Below are 18,955 nucleotides of genomic sequence, written 5' to 3'. Positions count from 1 at the left end.
TAACATAAAAATTTTATGTGACAATATTCAACATTGATCTCCTTTGATAATTTGTTGTTTATATGCAAACTTAATTAAATACGTTATTTAAATATTTTTTTTCTTTACAGTTAATAAAATTATTATTGGTTTTATTGATATTCAAAACTAGTTAGTGATCTACCATTAGTTAGTGATCTACCATTCATCTATTAAATTAGATATTTATGTATTAAATTAGATATTTATGTATTAAATTAGATATTATGTATTAAATTAGATATTTATGTATTAAATAGATATTTATGTATTAAATAGATATTTATGTATAAAATTAGATATTTGTGTATTAAATTAACTTTTATCTTATAAATTTCAATTTTTTTTTGCATTTATTTTTTTTTGTATAGTATTTATTCTATTGAATAACATAATATACTTAATTAAGTAATATGGGCTCAAAAAAAAGTGTATTTTATGCAAAGTTTTCAGAATATTTAATTGCTAACTTCATATTTCTCTTTGAAAAAACAATCAGAGTAGGATTGGATATATTATTTTCGTATTTGTTAAAAATATAGAGGTGTTTAGTACTATTGTTAAACAAGTTAATAAGTGTTATCGCTTCAACGTTGACACAAACAATATCAAGACCATTGCGCCTAAAGCAAAGAAATGGTCACCTAGCTTTTGTAGAGATTCAAAACATTTTCTTGTGTTTTGCGGTGAGCCCTATGCATTCCAAAAGCTACTGTTAACTGATTTATTGCACTCTACCTCTAGTAGCATAAACACCGCATCAAGTTTTTTTATTGCATCAACATTGGAAAACATTGTTGAGTTATTTCTAATAAGTTTATGTTCACCAGGCCAAATAGTAAATATACCAGGTAGACAGAGCTGAAGAAAAAAACTAACCCTAAAGAAAACAAAATTCAGTTATAAGTTGTCTCATTTGTCTTTAAAGTTAGTTAGCTCTTCGAAAGAATTCCCAAATGGGAGATAAACTTTAGTAACAACTAAAATAAAAACCACGCCATATCAATTAAAAGTTTTTAGGTAAAGAGTTTTAAGAAAAGAAGATATAAAAGCTTTTAGAGCATAAGTTAGAGACTTAAAAGAGACAAAAATTGCACACTATTACAGTAGGCTGATGTAAGACGCAGCCTTCCATTTTACATCCGACTACTGTCTTACATCCGACTAAGTCATTTCAGGTTATGTGTTAACTTATGTACCAAGTCATTTCAGGTTATGTGTACCAAGTCATTTTTAAGTGTTATTTTATGTTTTCGCTTTTTGCAATGCTTATAAAAAATTTTATGATTAAATATTAAAGATATCGTTGTTTTGGAGGTTCTACAAGGCCGAGGGTGAAATAAATATTTTAACTAACATAAATAGTAAAAATATAAGTTATTTAGAATAAAGATTGAATATTTTTACAAATGAATCATTTTAAAGAGTATTGATGTATTTAGCCATCACACCCGCGTCCAACTTTACTCAAAGATAAACCTCTCATAGTTTCAGGAGTTTAGAATCAATTTATATTAACTTTTGCATATAAAAATTACCAATTTCATAAATAAAAAACGGTTTTATAAATAAAATTCCAATTTATGGTGAGCATTGATGATGGTTAAGTACCCATAAGGTACAGTATAAAACTTTTGGTTTAAAATTATTTTTTAAACTAACAGTCATTCATATTCTGATAATTACAAAACAGCTTTAGCTTCTTTTTCTTGGCGCAAACGACAACCTGATACAAACAGTATTTCTGTGGATAAATAAGATACAACTACCCAGTGGGCATGCCTCGTCTGGGGGACGTCTTACAGACGTCTTGATGTCTTTGAGACTTCCAGTGGATGTCATCTGAACGATTAAATGATCTATTAGATAGATCATTTAACTTGTAAAAATCATTAAATGAGACAACGCTAACATCATCAGATAATAAACGATATTTATATTGGCAATGTACTTTTTAAACAACGTCTTTCAAGTTTCAAATTACTGAACCGCAAAAGTATTTGATTATATAAGTGAAGTTTCAACTAAAAAAGTATTTCAAATATGCCGTCACTTGAAATCAATTTATTTGACATACTTATGTGAAACTAGTTCATTTAAAAGATAATACTTAATTTTATTTAATTGTGCAATAAAAAGAGACTTTTTTAAAATTGACAACTATTTAATTGTATTTGATATTATTGAAAAACATTATCAAATTTATAAAGAAAAAAATTTTTTTATTCTACAGGATATGATAAAGCAAAATATGTACTTTTTATAATGGTTTAATGTTTAAGCTTTAAAATAGTATATAATAACGTAGTTTTCAAAAATGTTTTTTTATTCCTTTTGTCCACCACCTGATCCACTGTGCTTTGTGATTCTTGGTTGAATAAAGGCTAAAAATGGTACCTCAATAAGAATACTCATCTTTAAAAGATGTTAACTGCATCTCGCTAGTGTCTTGTGGAAATTCTCCTTAGGCTGGCCTAGATATAAACTTGTGTTATACTGTTTCCTGCCTTGGATGATGAATGTTAAATCTTCTCAACTCTACTCATAGATTTTGCTTGTGTCTACTTGATAGTGGCCATGCAACTCTTCCTGTTATCACCTATTGAGGGTACAGCTCTAAAACTCAGTTTAATGGTTCTGAGTAGACCCGCGAGCTGCCCACCATTAGCCGCTTGGCGTCGCTGAAATTCGATTTATTTTTAGCCAGCCATGAAATTATCTGAGCCAACTTTGAAAATACATTGTGACATCGAGCAGCATAACTAAATAAATAACTAATTATTTACATCGTTTTATTATTAATTTATAATATCCCATTTTTTCGTTATTGTTATATATTTGGAAATAGGTTTGGTTAGGGTCAGCATCAAGATCAGGCTTAGAATTAGGGTTACGGCAAGGTTTAAACATGGTTATATTACTGTAATTAATCGTTTTTGTAAATAGATAAAATGAAATATAAAATATAATAAATAAAAATAACAAAAATAAATAAAAAAAACATATTTTTATAAAAAAAAAAGAAAGATGTAAATAGTATAAATAAAAATATAAATATAATAAAAATTAAAAAATATTTATATTTGTGATAAAAATAGTATAGAAAATGGAAAAAAAAACAACATAGAGGGAACAAAAAAAACATTTCCCCGTTAGCGTTAACTAAAAGTGTACCAAAAACAATAAAAGCTTTGAAAAAATACCAACAGTTTCTCGCTTTCCTAAAGATAAAGAACAAAAAATATTTGGATAAAAAGTATTCCAAATTCGAATCTTTTAGTTTCAGATTATACTGTTGTTTCCCAATTCTATTGGCCAGCAGTTTTCGAAAAAGTTACAATACAAATAAAACAAAGACCAAAAATGCCACCATCTGTATGGCCAGGAATACCTTTAATTCAAATGTCTACTCCATTACCACGTCATCACATAACACAGAAATCTTTAAGCGTTGTTAGAAATGTTATAAGTGATGAACTTATAAGTTCATCACTTATAACATTTCTAATAAAAAAGTGCTATAGCACTTTTTTATTGGCTGATATAGCCAATAAATATTGATTTAAAAAATGTTTTATTATATAATCTCTGGCCCTTTTCAGTTTCAATAGTAACATTTATGATTGAAATAACAAATAATATTTATTCTATTACATTTTATGATGGTATTCCTTTATGTCTTGTTAAAATTTTTGATATACGCATTATAAAAAAATTCATGGGTAATAAAATGTTTCATAAAAAATGTGTGTAAATATCGAATAAATATTGTACTTAAGTAAGTATTCTACGTAAGTAGATTCATGGTCAAAGTTTAAAGAAATTGTACACTTTTTAAATGCCATGGAAATAGATGATAAGAAAAACATTGTTCATTAACAAATATTAGTTATGTCTGCAAAGGCGATTGGAAAAAAAATGTATGAATCAGATACAATTATACGTAGTTTTGAATATTTTTATCATCTCGTACATTATACAATAAACTAAGACATGATTTCCGATATCCATCAGTCAGTACTTTGACAAGCATTACATCAAAAACTTGCAAAATTGATGATGCTAGTTTCTTAAACGTTTTTAAAAAAATCGGAGAAAAACAAAAAATATGCACTGTCAAATAAAAAGGTTTCTTTAACTTTCGATTACGCTAAGTAGTTTTAAGGATGTTATATGTCAATATCAATTTAAAAATAATATTTTACCACTGGACAATTATTTGACACATATAACAGGCACAGAATGATTGCTGCAGTTCATGGGTGAGATGTCTTCAAATGAAAATAGACTAATAGGATTATTGAAAAGCAAAAAAATGATTGCAGCGCCTAGACAAATAGATTTTAGAATAAATAATACAACTGCTGTTTTTCAATACATTCCAATTCTAGAACAATTGTTTGGGTGACAGTTAAAATAAGTCTCTTTCTAATAATCATTTTATGATATCTTTTTGTGACAGTAAACTTTTTCATGGTGACAATTTTTTTCTGAAAATCCAAGTGCATTGCAGATTCAGTTATATGTAGATGAAGTTGAGCTTTGCAACCCAATAGGAGCTAAGCGAGGGAAGTATAAGTCTCGCTCAAAGCGAAAATTTATTCATTTGGATGTATTGATTGAACATAAATTAAAAAAACAAGGCCAAATATGACAACACTGAAGTTTTTCAGTTCATGGTATAGGAGAATTTCAGCAGTTTTTCCATACTGGAAGAGTTCGTCGTTTCTGTATGGTGGACAAGTCAGCAATTGAAAAAAACTTTAGTGAAAGCACTCAGAACATCGGAAATTCATGAATATCTTTTAGTTGCTATAACTAGTTACGCAGCAAATACAAATGTGTGTGGTGTTAACAAAAAGTGTGACTTTTTAGAGTTGGATAACTTTGATTTACTTACAGCTTTCCCTCCATATATAATGCATGACTTATTTGACGACATTCTGCGAGTAACTTTGAAATGTGTTATCAAACATTTGTTACGCTCTTGTAACACATTATCAGTAAATAATATAAATGGTTCTATAAACAAAATTCATTTAATTAATTTGTCTAATCACCCTTGCTAATTACTCAAAAACATTGCATCAGGTAAAGCGCACATAAATGGAACAGCTGTACAGAAATTAGAACTTTTTCTATTGTTTTCACAATTAGTAGGTAATAATGTACCACAGGGAAATACTTGCTGGGAAATTTATCTTATTCTTCACAAAATATGTGACATGGTTATAGCCCCAATTTTATAAAGTGACAGTATATACATGTTACAAGAATTAGTTGCTATGTTTTTGAAAATGTTTTCTGAAGTATTTGGTTCTAAATAATTTTTTACAAAAATGCACATGCTTGTTTATTACACTGATACGTCTGATACGTCTTTTTGGGCCTTTATAAAATTTTTGGTGTTTACGATTTGAATCCAAACATTAGTTTTTTAAAAACGCTGCCTCAATTGGACTATGCTTCAAGAATATTATATGCTTTCATCTAATTATACTGTGTCTTGAAACGCACCTAGATTTTTTCATAACTTGGATGTTAAAGTACAAAATGTTATAAAATTGTTACTTAATTTAGATAAAAGGGAATGAGTCCATTGTTATAGCAAAATCAATATCAATTGTTAGTATTTGCTATTCTATTAAAGTATTATATGTGTTGCATACTGTTACAGAAGAAACTGTCCCAATTTTTTTAAAGTCATATACATTGTCTGTTTACGCGACTGTTGATTTTTATTTGGACACCTGTTGATATCAAATTGTTTTTCATATCATTTGCATTCGTATCAAGTTTTGGATGAAAATGATTGGACAGTTTGCATAACAGGATGTTTTATTGATTTTAATCGGCATTACTATTTTAAATTTAACAACTGTCAGTATGTGAGCATGAGATACAGCGTTATGTATCCGTCTTGCTCTTCAATTTAAGGACATGATTATTTGAATACTTATTTAGTTTGTTTATTTTATGTAGTTTGTTTATTTGAAAATTATGTATGTTTAGCAAAACTATTGTTCTTATTGTTTATTTGCAATAGAGCATGAATTAACCGGTGACTAATTATGTGACCTTACGGAGCAAATGCTAACAGAGCTTTTACCTTTAATAAAAGATTGCATAATATTTATTCGTCTGTTGAAAACAAGATTAGACAATTCTAAATCTACCTATACTGCAGTTGTATCAAGAGTTATCAGTCTAAATAATGAAAAGAGCAAAACAACAAACAATGGCAGTTTTCCAAAAGTAGAATGTGAACATAGGTTCAGGCTTAGCCAGGAAGACGTGCGATTTCACGTCATAGTATGACCACGCAAATACTATTTAATTTTACTTAACTTGACCACGGCTGTTAATAAGTTTTAAAAATTTGTATTCGTTTTAAAAAACGCGCTATAAAAACCTTAACTATAAAGAAACTTAAAAAAAACTTATCGTTAAAGAAGCAAATAAATTTTTGTAAAAAAAATAGCGAAAAACAAAATAAAAATAACTTTACTAAAACTAAAATAGCAAAAATAAAATTAAAACTCAACTAAAATAAATAATAAACTATAACGATAAGATTATCTAAATTACGTTTGGAATAAATAACTTTGAATCGTCGTTTATCTTTACTAATGTTTTTATGATTTCATATTATGCAAAACCCTTTTTAAATAAAGTAACAACTTACAACTAGTAACCAGACTAGTCTATGGATAGACTTACAACACAGACATAGACAGTTCTGTATGTTGTAATGGACACAACAAATGTTTAATTTTTTGTCCTTGTTGTGTCTATCAAATTTTTGATGGTGTCCTAAGATTGCTCAGTTAAAAAATAATTTTCACTTCATAAGTCTACAAAGCATAATTTTTTGTCTATTTGGTGTCTATGATTTTGTCTAAATTTACTTGATTTCATAAAACCAGAAATCTTTCATTACCGTGTTATTTGAAGATTGTTATGTAGTAAATTTATAATATTAAAAAAAATATTGAAATGACATCAAAACTCCAAATGACGATCATTGCCCATGATTAATTATTGTTTAAAACTTGCGTACATATTCATCAATAAAATGAAAGTAAAAAACATTTTTCTCTTTCACTATTGTTTTATTCACAAACCTAAATAAATTTTAACACCTATTGGAATCTTCTACTTACTAATCCACATTTTATAAAGGACAACTCCTTGATCACATATTTTTAAAATAATTTTATTGAAGGTGATATAGATTTTAGTGACTAAGGAAAATTTTTTAAATGATAAACTTACCTTCAACTTTTTTGAAGTAATCCCAAACTGGAGAGGGCATTTTAAAAATAAATTTTCACGCACATTCACTGAGAATTGAAAAACAACTGAACTGAGTAATTAATGAACTTCAATTGAGCACAAAATAGTACATTTTGAGGTTTTTAAATAGACATTAAGTTTTTAATCAACAGCACACGCTGGACAAAAAATTAAAAAATGAACTTCTGTTAGAAAAATTGTATTTTTAATTTTGTGCTCGTTTTCAGTTTTTGAAACGATGCTGCAGTAAAAATTTAATTACTCGTTATAAGTCCAAATTATATATTAAATAGATCTTCTATACCTCATTAAAAAATCGAGATTTCATTTAGTGTCCGTTTTTAAAATGATTGTCTAGAAAGAAAAACATTTTTTATAGACAATTCATTTTTGATAGTTGTAATTAAAATTGTTGCAATTAGTGCTTTTTTTAAGTCTATTTTTGTCCTTTGATAATAAGTCCATTAGAGATTGTCTGGTTGCTACTTACAACTGACAATTGTTTAATAAACGCGTACATTCAAAAGTTTAAAAAAAGATTCTTAACAATTCTTCGCACAAAAAGTAAAAAAAGTAAAAATAATTAAATCGTTTATTTAAAAAATTGTTATAATTTTTTTTTTATTTAAAAACATTTATAATAAAAAACAAATGCTTAAATAAATATAAAAAAACATATAATATTCATTAATGTTTATATAAAAAATCATTAGTAGTGATTTGTTACTTTATTTAAACGCATTTCAACAATATAAACACGTAAGAAAAGAATAAAGTTATTTAATTCTTTTTTTATTCTCAGCAAAAACTTTAATGATTCTAATATAAAGTTTATTAAAGAGACCTTCGCTGTTAAAAGTCGTCGCTTATAAATTTTTTTTTTTTAATTTTTACTTTTGTTTTACTTATAAAAAAATCTTATATAATTAAATAATATAAATAAAAAATTATACAACTTTCAATAATACTTTAATTAAAATCATTAGCTACTTTATTTAAAAGCGTTTTGCTAATAAAAAAACGTTTGTAAAGATAAAAGTGTTGAAATTATTTATTTTCAACGTAATTAAAAACTAATTATTTCAGCGCATTTGTTTAAAACCGTGGTTAAATCATCAAAACAAAATATTATTTGCGTGGTCATATAAAGACTTGAAAACGCACGCCTTCCTGGCCTAGGCCTGTAAATCGAGCCGAGCGAGCCAAGCTTGCCAGGGCTCGGCTTGGCTCGTTTACATATTAAGAGTGTTCAGGCTCGGCTCGAGCTCGTTTCGAACAAGAGATTCTTTGTTCGAGCTCGGCTCGTTGAGGATTAGTATTGTTTGGGCTCGGCTCGTTTTACATGTTGCTCGAGCTCGACTGGTTTAAAACTCGAAATAATTATTGTAACCTGTTAGTTTAAAGCTCGTTTAGTAAAAATAAATTGTTCGTTAAAGGCTCGTCTGTAAATAATGCAAGTCCAAATCAACAAACAGCATAAAAAATCCTACTGTCTATTAAACATGCAAATAAACAACATAATGAAATAAGATCCCACAAATCTAATAGTTCAAAATAAAAGTTAGAACTAATAGTTCAATGTTCAAACTTAATGTTCAAAGTTCAAATATAATGTAAACTCTCACAAACATAATAATTTCTATTAAACACTGCACTCTAGTAGTTCAAATTACATTTTCACAAATATAAGTCTTGCTCTCATTGCATTGGATAAACGCCAAGCCTGACATTTGTTTGTAGTAGTATTTTACTTCATATACATATTTTTTTTTAATAATAACACCCTATTATCGATTTGAATTTATGAGAGTATTTGCATACTTTTATTTTATTTTAGTTATTTTAATGTTTGTATAATACTTGTGCTTAAGAACTATTATGCATTTAATGATGAGTTTCATTGTTATAAATTATGTTTTTACCCGTTTTAAATTACAGGTGAATGATATAATTCTAATTTTCTTAAATTACTATGGTTTGCTTTAATTACTATATTTATTATTTTTATTTAGCCAGGTACAAGAATTTCCGTTTGTATATCATTTGCCACTTTTTCCAGATAATATTGTAGCTAAGCTAAAATATCAAGACAAGGCTAGTTTTGGTTTAAGCTCAAAAAGCAAAGTGTTCTTAATTAATGCACTATTTGATGACTTAAAAAGACATTTTGAAAATTATTATTCTTGTTTTATACTTCGCCGACTTTGAGTTTGCTATTTCTCAATTTCCATCGCATTTATTTTTCATGATTAATTATTTTTCATATTTAAAAAAATAATTCATTCTTTACTTTGCTACGTTTATACTATAATATTGATATTGAATATTTCGTAATTTTTATCACAAACTGTTTATACAGGTATCCAACCAGAAATATAGAAGATTGTTCTGCTCTTATCTCAGCAGTTTCATTAAAATATCCTTTTTTGGCTGATGGAAATAGTTTAATGCAATTAGCATTTAATGTACTATAGGTATAGCATTTAACATACTATAGAAAATTATATTTTTAAAATTAATTTATATCTCTATTTCACATTTTAAATGGGTATTTTGAGTTTATCGTTTAGAATACTATTAGAGTAGCACTTCGAAGGAAATTTAAAAAGTACAGACAACCCCTTTGTAGCAAAAATTCAGCAAAAATTGCTGTAACAAGAGAAAAATTTGGAAAGCCTTGTGTTTCAGAAAAAAAATGAAAAGTAGATCAGGTTGAAATTGATCAACCTGACAACAGCGCCCTCTCAAAAACAGTTCTAGTTAAGGTATGTAATAATGTATATACACATTACTTGCTATAACCTTGTAAAATTAATGTAATGTGATGTTATTTAGATGTCAAAAATGTATAATTTCTTTTTCATTAATTTTGGTTATTGTTTGCAAGTTAGGAATCTTCCAGCTAAATGGTGTAAAGTAATATACTAATATTATTTAATATTTAATAGATAATATATTTTTTATTTTAAAATAAAAAATTGTAATTTTCCGACAGCAATTAAGACTAGTTATTTGATCATTTTTTAATACATAACACATGTGTGCTAATACTGTTATTTTATATATACTAGTTTTATCAAATGTAATATTATGCATATATTTACAATTAAAGATACAAACACTTTTAGATTGGAAAGTGATGTTTGTTGCATTGCTGTTAAACCCCCCCCCCCCCCATTATTTTGGGAGAAAGAAGAATTGTTTTTTCCCATACCAAATGCTCATTGGTACATTGTGCATTATTTAGAAAATGGCACTTATTATTGTATTTTTCTATAGTCTATTGTTTACAGTCCATTCCAAATTAATATGTTTATTATATATTTAACTATAAAGACTAATTTATTTATTATATATTTAACTATAATAACTAATACATATTTAATAACAAGAAGATTTAAGAAATAATAAGAAATAATAAGAAGAAGATCTAAGGAAATGCAAATATTTACTGGTTTGAGGAAATAAGTTATTGAATGTTTTAGAAAGTCCATGTAAATAATCTCATACTAAGGACACAATTTAAAAAAGTGATGTTCGTCTTTAGGTGAGAAGTCTGCGATAATTTTTATTATATAGAAATGTTATCAATAAAAAATTGGATGGTTTTAGGAGATTTATACTAGACGGATTTTAAGTTGTTTCAGGTTTGGTTTTATTGATAAAATGAATTATTATATTTATTTCTTTATTTATGCAGGAAATACCACTTAATCCAGTCATATTGCCACAAGACGAGTGGAATATGTCGTTTCCTAAAACTATTTGCACTTTTTTCCGAAGCTTTTCAAGCATGGTTTGCAGCATTTCGAATATTCAGCATTGAATTCCCAAAAGGATTGTCGAATACATGTCAATTTTTAGAAAAAGTGTTTCTTGGTGGGAAAAGAAAAGCGCCAAAGGTTTTCAGTAATTGAGGCAACCGCCTTTTGCACTGATATTTATAATTTATTTTTTGTATGTTTTTGTTGTTAATCTTTATAATTTATTTATATTTTTTTGTCACTAAATTCAAATAAACTCATGTTTGAATACACTGATAAACAAATAAAATTTTATTGTGCATATCTTGTTAACTAGGTGGTTTTTTAAAACAAATTAAATATGCTGATTTCAAATATGCAAACCGTTTTTCACCATCACGTCAAGTTGTAAAGATATTTGGGTTCAAAACTTTAGTATTTAAGGTAAAGTCCCTAATATTGTCGAAAAAAAAGTTATTCAAAAGTATGTCAACCTGAGTCTCAAAAGAAGCGTATTTTCATAGAGATTTTAGAAAAGATAAATATTTTTACTTAAAATTTATTGACAAAAAAAATTATGTGAAAAAATGCTAAAGACTTTTAAAAAAAATTTTAACAAAATGTTTCTCAGCAATAATACAAAAAGTACTTATTTTTATTACAAAAAAACATTTTTGAAATCTCTATGAAAATACGCTTCTTTTGAGACCCAGGTTGACATACTTTTGAATAACTTTTTTTTCGACAATATTAGGGACTTTACCTTAAATACTAAAGATTTGAACCCAAATATCTTTACAACTTGACGTGATGGTGAAAAATGGTTTGCATATTTGAAATCAGCATATTTAATTTGTTTTAAAAAACCACCTAGTTAACAAGATTTAAACAATAAAATTTTATTTGTTTTTCAGTGATATTTGCAATAATTCTAAATTTTATTAGATCTTATAGTACTACTAGGCGATTTCTTGATTTAATTTTTGAAAATAGGTCTTCGGTAAATAAACTTCATGTAATACTTTTTACGTTGGAATATAATAGTTGTAATAGTTAAATTTATAGCAGAAAATTTGTATAATAGCTCATAATAGTTTCATATAATAGTATCAACGTTATTTTCCTATTTGTTTCGTTTTGTACAACTTTGTTTTTGTACAACATTTATGGACCTGTCTCTGATTATTGTAATGCTTTTTTTTTATTTAATGTAAGCTTTACTGTATATATCTTTGATGTTATAAGATTTTAAACATTATAACAGAATTTTTTTTATTGAGTTTTCATATTGCATGCAAGATTATAGTGGAATTAAAGAATCTGAACATTTGCATATAAGCAATATCATGTATAAAATAAATGTTTCGGCTAAAGTGTATTCAATCTATAAACTAAGTATAATATAACTGAACCAACTTTATACGTGCTTGAAATCGTTATTGCGTAATATAAAAAATTGTTGAATAATCTATAAATAAATTAAAAACGAAAGTACAAGTTAAAAAAGGGTTTTCCAGATTCGGATTAAAAATTAAAAAAATAAAGGGTTTTCTAGAAAACCCTTTTTTTAAAAACCCTTAAGGGGTTCCACCCACGGGACAAAGTAAAGAGCTTTTTACAGCTATTTAAAAACCCTTTTTTTCATACAGTGTATAATTACTTATGATGAAGTATATGTCAAAAAAATGATGCTTTACCATAGTGGAACATTGTTTGGTAAATCTTTAGAGGATCCATCATTATTGGCTAAAACTGTGTTGAGAATTATGATAGTATGTCTCAAAGGTGGTCCTAAAATTTTGTAAAAAGTGGTCCTAAATTTTTGTAAAAGGTGATTCCAATTTCATAATTGAATTCAAATTATCTGTTTGAACAAATATACTCCTGCATAAAATCATCATCTGGTAATATAAAAGTTCTTATCTGTGACGGTAATCATGTAAACCAAGCATTTTTTAAATTATATATTAATTTTTTTATTGTGTCTAAGCAAATTAATTTATATAAATTAATTTGCTTAGACACAAAAATAAAGCAAAAATCTTTCAAGAATCGCACAAATTAAAAGAAACAAATATGCATATAAACGAAGATTTTTCGCTCGATACCGTAATTATTAGAAAGAGATTGCTGACTCAAAAAAAGACGTCAAAACGGTGAGAATGTTGTCGTCAGGTATGACAAAATCATTAATCTAAAATATGCTTTCATTAAAAATAACGAAAAACGTATTAGTAAAACCAAACAAAAATAAAATATGATCAACCTCATAAATAGCTGTAAAAATATAATTAATAATATTTTAACATGGCAGAAACCAATATATCAAACAATTTAAATGTCTCACAGAGATAATATTTTTTTAACAAATGACATTGATCCTGATGTAAACATTTTTGACAAACTTTCAATCGAAACTAATTAAGTGTCAGTGAGGCTTCTAGCTTCCTTAATTCTTCATCACTTTCTTTTTCCTGTTAAACCTAAATATTCGGAGTATAAATAAAAATTTTGAAAATTTGAAAATAATGTTAGAAAATTTAAACCAGAAATTTAGTGTAAAATGCCTAACAGAAACCTATATTCAAAATGGAGATGATTCAAACTCAAATTTTTATTTATCGGGTTAAAAATCAATTCATCAAGCAAGGAAAAAGGGCATTGGTGGTGGAGTGAGTATTTTTGTTAAAATACTCCACAAAAGAACCGGTCAAATATGCTGTATTGATGTCACAATGTCAAACGAGCAAAAGAAATATGTGTTCGCCTCAGCAACTACAGCTCTCAACGAATATCGAAGAAGTAATACAGCAGTTACAACAAGTACCGCTCAAGAAAACTCGTCCACCTAAAAAAAAAAACACCAAAATAACGACCAGCATCCCTGTAATAAATAAAAATAATCTATCTCCTGCAAATCTCCGCTTTTGGGCCAACAATCCATGCTCGCTAAATAAATCCAACGCGACAACGCCATAGCCCGTTTACACAACTTAGAAGTTAAAAATACTCCTCACATTTTATTCTTCACCGAAACTTGGTTCAACGGAACAAGCAACACGGTTAAACCAGGCTATCAAATTCATCGAAGAGATAGAGACGGAAGAGGAGGTGGCGTGGCCATTTATATACAAGAAGAGATAACTACATTAGAAACCAATTTTGCACAATTGAACTCAGACTCCATTGAACAAATGTGGCGCGTTATTAAGCTTGGCAACAACTCAATTCTTCTCGGATGTATATATCGTCCACACGACCTAAATAACAAAACTCTCAAAAACTGTATAGCATCTATCAAAGCTTCGAAAGCTGCCGCCCAAAGGTTAGAGTGTGATTTCATTATATTATATAGGGACTTTAATTTTAGCAACACATTTTATGAGTATATTGAGATTGGCGGTGGCGTGGCGACAACAGCGCACGTGTTAAATGAACGACCAGGAGACATGAAATTTCAAGATTGCTTAAACGAATGCCTACTCACACAATTGATCAACTTCAAAACATACCGTAGTAACAGATTTTCAGAGCCGAGCAGTACTCTATACCTAGTAATAACAGACAAACCAGATCTCTTGATAGAAAAAAAAGAAGAAGACTCGTTCGGGGACACTCCAATGGGACAATCTCATGCTCTAATCACGGGTCGATTTGTTCTGAACGACAAGATAAAAGTACCACTAATCGTGCAGCGAAAACGTTATATCTGGAGCAGAGCCGACTACGCTAATTTCTCGCTAAAATTAAGTTCAACCAATTGGAAAAGCTTATTCGAAAACTGCTCAGCTAACGAATGTTACAATCTATTCCTAGAAGTGTACGACGAACTAGCAACAGAAATCATTCTGTCGACTACCTTGCCCTTCAAGAAGAAACACGAACCATGGATAACAGACGAAGTTTTAAAAGCTATTAGAACAAAACAAGAACTTTGGAATAAATATATTGTCTCTGGTCGCCATACACACAGAGAGCTCAAAGACAAGCACAAAGAAGCATGCAGAAATGTAACAAAACTTTGAGATTAGCAGTGTTAAAATATGAAGAGAACCTAGCTAATTTATATAAAAACGACCCTAAAAAGCTACACGCTCATATAAAAAACAAAACCTACTCAAAATATGTATTCAACTCCATAGAAACAATTGATAGAACAATTTCAACAGATCTTCAAATTATTTGCACAACCCTGAACAATTATTTCCATTCAGTATTTGTCAACGAGCCAGACGGACCTGTGCCGGAATTAGAACCCCGAACTGACAAAGAATGTATATTAGACGAGAATATCTTTTCAATCAACGATATCCGTGCTCGACTCGCAAACCTAGACGAATCTAAATTTCTTGGTGTTGATAACGTTCACCCTCGTGTACTCAAACACTGCGCAGAAGCTTTCGCATTGCCACTAACATTAGTTTTCAAGAAATCTTTCTCAACCAGCACTATACCAGACCTGTGGAAAAAATCAAACGTCACGCCCATTTTCAAGAAAGGAAGCAAACTAAGAGCATCAAATTATAGACCAGTTTCTCTCACATCCATACCATGCAAAATATTTGAGAGTATATTACATGAAAAAATAATGCTACACTGTAACTTAAACAGTTTAATAAGCATAGCACAACACTGATTTGTTCAAAGAAAAAGCTGTTTGACTTATCTCCTCGAAACTCGCAACTTCCTCACAGAAGCTGCACACAAGAAGTATCCAGTCAATATGATTTACACTGATTTTGCAAAAGCATTTGATAAAGTCCCACATAATCGCCTATTGAGCAAATTGAAAGCATATGGCATCAGCGGGAATGCATTCATGTGGATAAATGCCTGGCTTAACAATAGACAACAGCGTGTTGTCATTGACACTCACTCAACTGCTAAAATATTCACATCAGATTGGAAAAAAGTTACAAGTGGCGTCCCTCAAGGAAGTGTCCTCGACCCTCTCCTTTTCGTACTATTTATAAATGATCTGCCGGACAACATTACCAGCCAGTTCAAGCTCTACGCAGATGATAGTAAAATTATGAACATGATAAAATCGAATGAAGATAGGCTAGCTTTACAATCAGACATTCATCAAGCCATAAAATGGTCTCACAAATGGTTGATGTTCTTTAATGTGGAAAAATGCAAAACAATGCATGTCGGTCGAGGTAGCAGAAAATCTAATCAAGTCTATTCAATGACGAACACAGAAGGCACTCGTCGAAACCTGGAGGAAACTGAAATTGAACGAGATCTAGGTATTCTGATATCAAATGACCTCAAAGTCCGTGCCCAGGTAGAGTCTGCAGTCACAGTAGCCAATTACAAATTGGGCCTACTAAAAGAAGTATTCCGAAGCAGAAGCATTTATCTCTGGCGAACGCTTTACATCACATATGTGCGCCCACACCTGAAATTCGCTATTCAAGCATGGTCTCCTCACCTAAAAAAGGATATCAATATGCTTGAAAGAGTTCAGCACAGAGCGACAAAAGTTTCCTCAATCAAACATCTCCCATATGAGCAACGCTTAAATATATTTAGAATGACAACACTGGAAGAGAGAAGAGCTAGAGGAGATCTTATTGAACAGTTTAAAATTAAAAATAAAATTGTTGATGTTAACTTTTTTGTTCCTCAAAGGATCTCTAACAACGTATATTGCAGGAGGAGTCACAATAATCAGCTACACAGACAAATTGTTAGCGATTGCGAGGAGCGACATCACTTTTTTACTAATCGTATCACACCGTCCTGGAATATGCTACCACAGGAAGCAATTGACACTCATTCGGTCAACTTATTCAAAAGTTTCCTATCATGATGGGCATCTTGTCTCGTTGACAATTAGCCCTACACATTAGTTAGTATAAAGATGCCTGGTGTTGCATCTCTTCGTCAATATACTTTATAATTAATGATTGACTAATTTACAGTATTATTGAATTTGTAAAAACATTAAAAAAAATTATTATTGATTGTAAATTTATTGAATCTAATTAAAATCAAATTCAAATTCAAATTCATCTGGAGCGCGTATTACCTGATACAAGTAAAAACATTTACTTAATAGGTGACTTGAACGTAAATCTTTTAAATACAATTTCTGATTCGAACGTCAGGCGCTTTGTAAATACACTTCTTCAGCACAGTGTCATACCGCTAATAAACAAACCGACGCGTGTAACTCCTTTAACTTCTTCAATCATTGACAGTATTATAACAAATAACTACATGATTTGTGAAATCGAAAGTGGTATCATAGAATCCGGTATAAGTGACCATTTTCCAAATTTTCTAATAACCAATCGCTTAACCATTGAAGATAATAATTCCTTTACCACCTACGTCAGACAAATAAACAACAATTCAATAAAAAAATTTCGTGATTTGATACACGAAACCAATTGGGAACTCATAGCTGAGGGCAATGATACGAATAATGCTTATGATCTTTTTATACGCTTATTTTTTAAACAATATAACAAAGCTTTCCAAAGACCAAGAAAACAATTCATTCAAAAAATCTGCGTAACCCTTGGATGACGAAAAGGCTTAAAAAATCATCAAAAAAGAAACAAAGGCTCTACGATAATTTAAAAAAAAATAAAACTTTAAAAATGAAACTAAATACAAAAGTTACGAAAATTCTTTTAAAAAATTAAAAAAACAAATAAAAAAAAACTATTACTCTAAACTGCTCAAAAATTCAATAGAAAATGATAGAAAAAAATGGGATATAATAAAAAAAGGAACTGGAAAAAAGAAACTAAACATAAACACTGTTTTTCCAAATCGTTTACAAACAAAAATGAATACAGATTTTTTGAGAGAGACAAAATTGCTGATATGTTTAATGAATTCTTTATAAACGTTGGTAAAAATTTAGCCGAAAAAATAATTCCAGGAAGCAAAACGTTTAAGTCCTTTTAAAAAAAAAAATTCAGTTATGAATGAGTTTGAAATATCCTCGGATGAACTTCGAACAGCTCGGATGAGCTTCGAACATATTTTGCACATCGAAAACAAAATCTTTAAGTCAATTGGCATCATGCATATAACAAAACACCTTCTAAATAAAACTTGCTTAAAAAATATATATTTTTTGTTCATTCACAGTTATATCAACTATTGCAATATCGTTTGGGCAAGCACACACTCTTTAATACTAAAGAAAATATACGTTAAACAAAAGCAAGCGTGTCGAATAGTATGCAATGCTTATAGATTTTCCCACGCCAAACCATTATTCAGGGAAATTGAAAGCTCTAAATATTTATGAACTGAAACTCCTCCAAAATTTATCATTTATGTTTCAATCGCAAAACAACTTGCTCCCAAAATACTTTGAAAATCAATTTTCCACCATTGATCACAAATACTCAACGAAGTACTCTTTTCAAAACTTTAAAATTCCGAAGACTTTACTTAAAATAAGTGACTTCTCTATCTCATCTCGAGGACCGCGGCTATGGAATTCGATCCTTATAGAGGAAATAAAAAACCTGAAGTCATCAGATCTCTTTACAGCAGCAGTGAAGCAGCACCTATTTAACTTAAGTGACTTCAATATACTCTCCTATTTTTAAAGATCAAATCAATAATAACTAACTAAATCGAATTTATTCTTTTTGGATGACTACAAACGATGATTATACATGGTTTATATTGATGATTATACATGGTTTATTATTGATAGACATGGTTTATTTCTACTTACGAATTCTACTTATAGATGATTATATCATTGGTTTATTTCTACTTAAGAATTTTTAATGTCACGATTATGAATGAAAGTAAGAAGACTACGTGTGAGAATGTGCAATTTAAGTTCATATCAAGGTTCACATGACATGAAATTTTTATCAACTTTCTAGGCCGGGTGAATAAAAAAAAGCAAATGC

The sequence above is a fragment of the Hydra vulgaris genome, chromosome 02 (assembly GCF_038396675.1).
Source record: "Hydra vulgaris chromosome 02, alternate assembly HydraT2T_AEP".
Taxonomy (NCBI): Eukaryota; Metazoa; Cnidaria; class Hydrozoa; order Anthoathecata; family Hydridae; genus Hydra; species Hydra vulgaris.
This window is presented reverse-complemented; position numbering follows the sequence as displayed.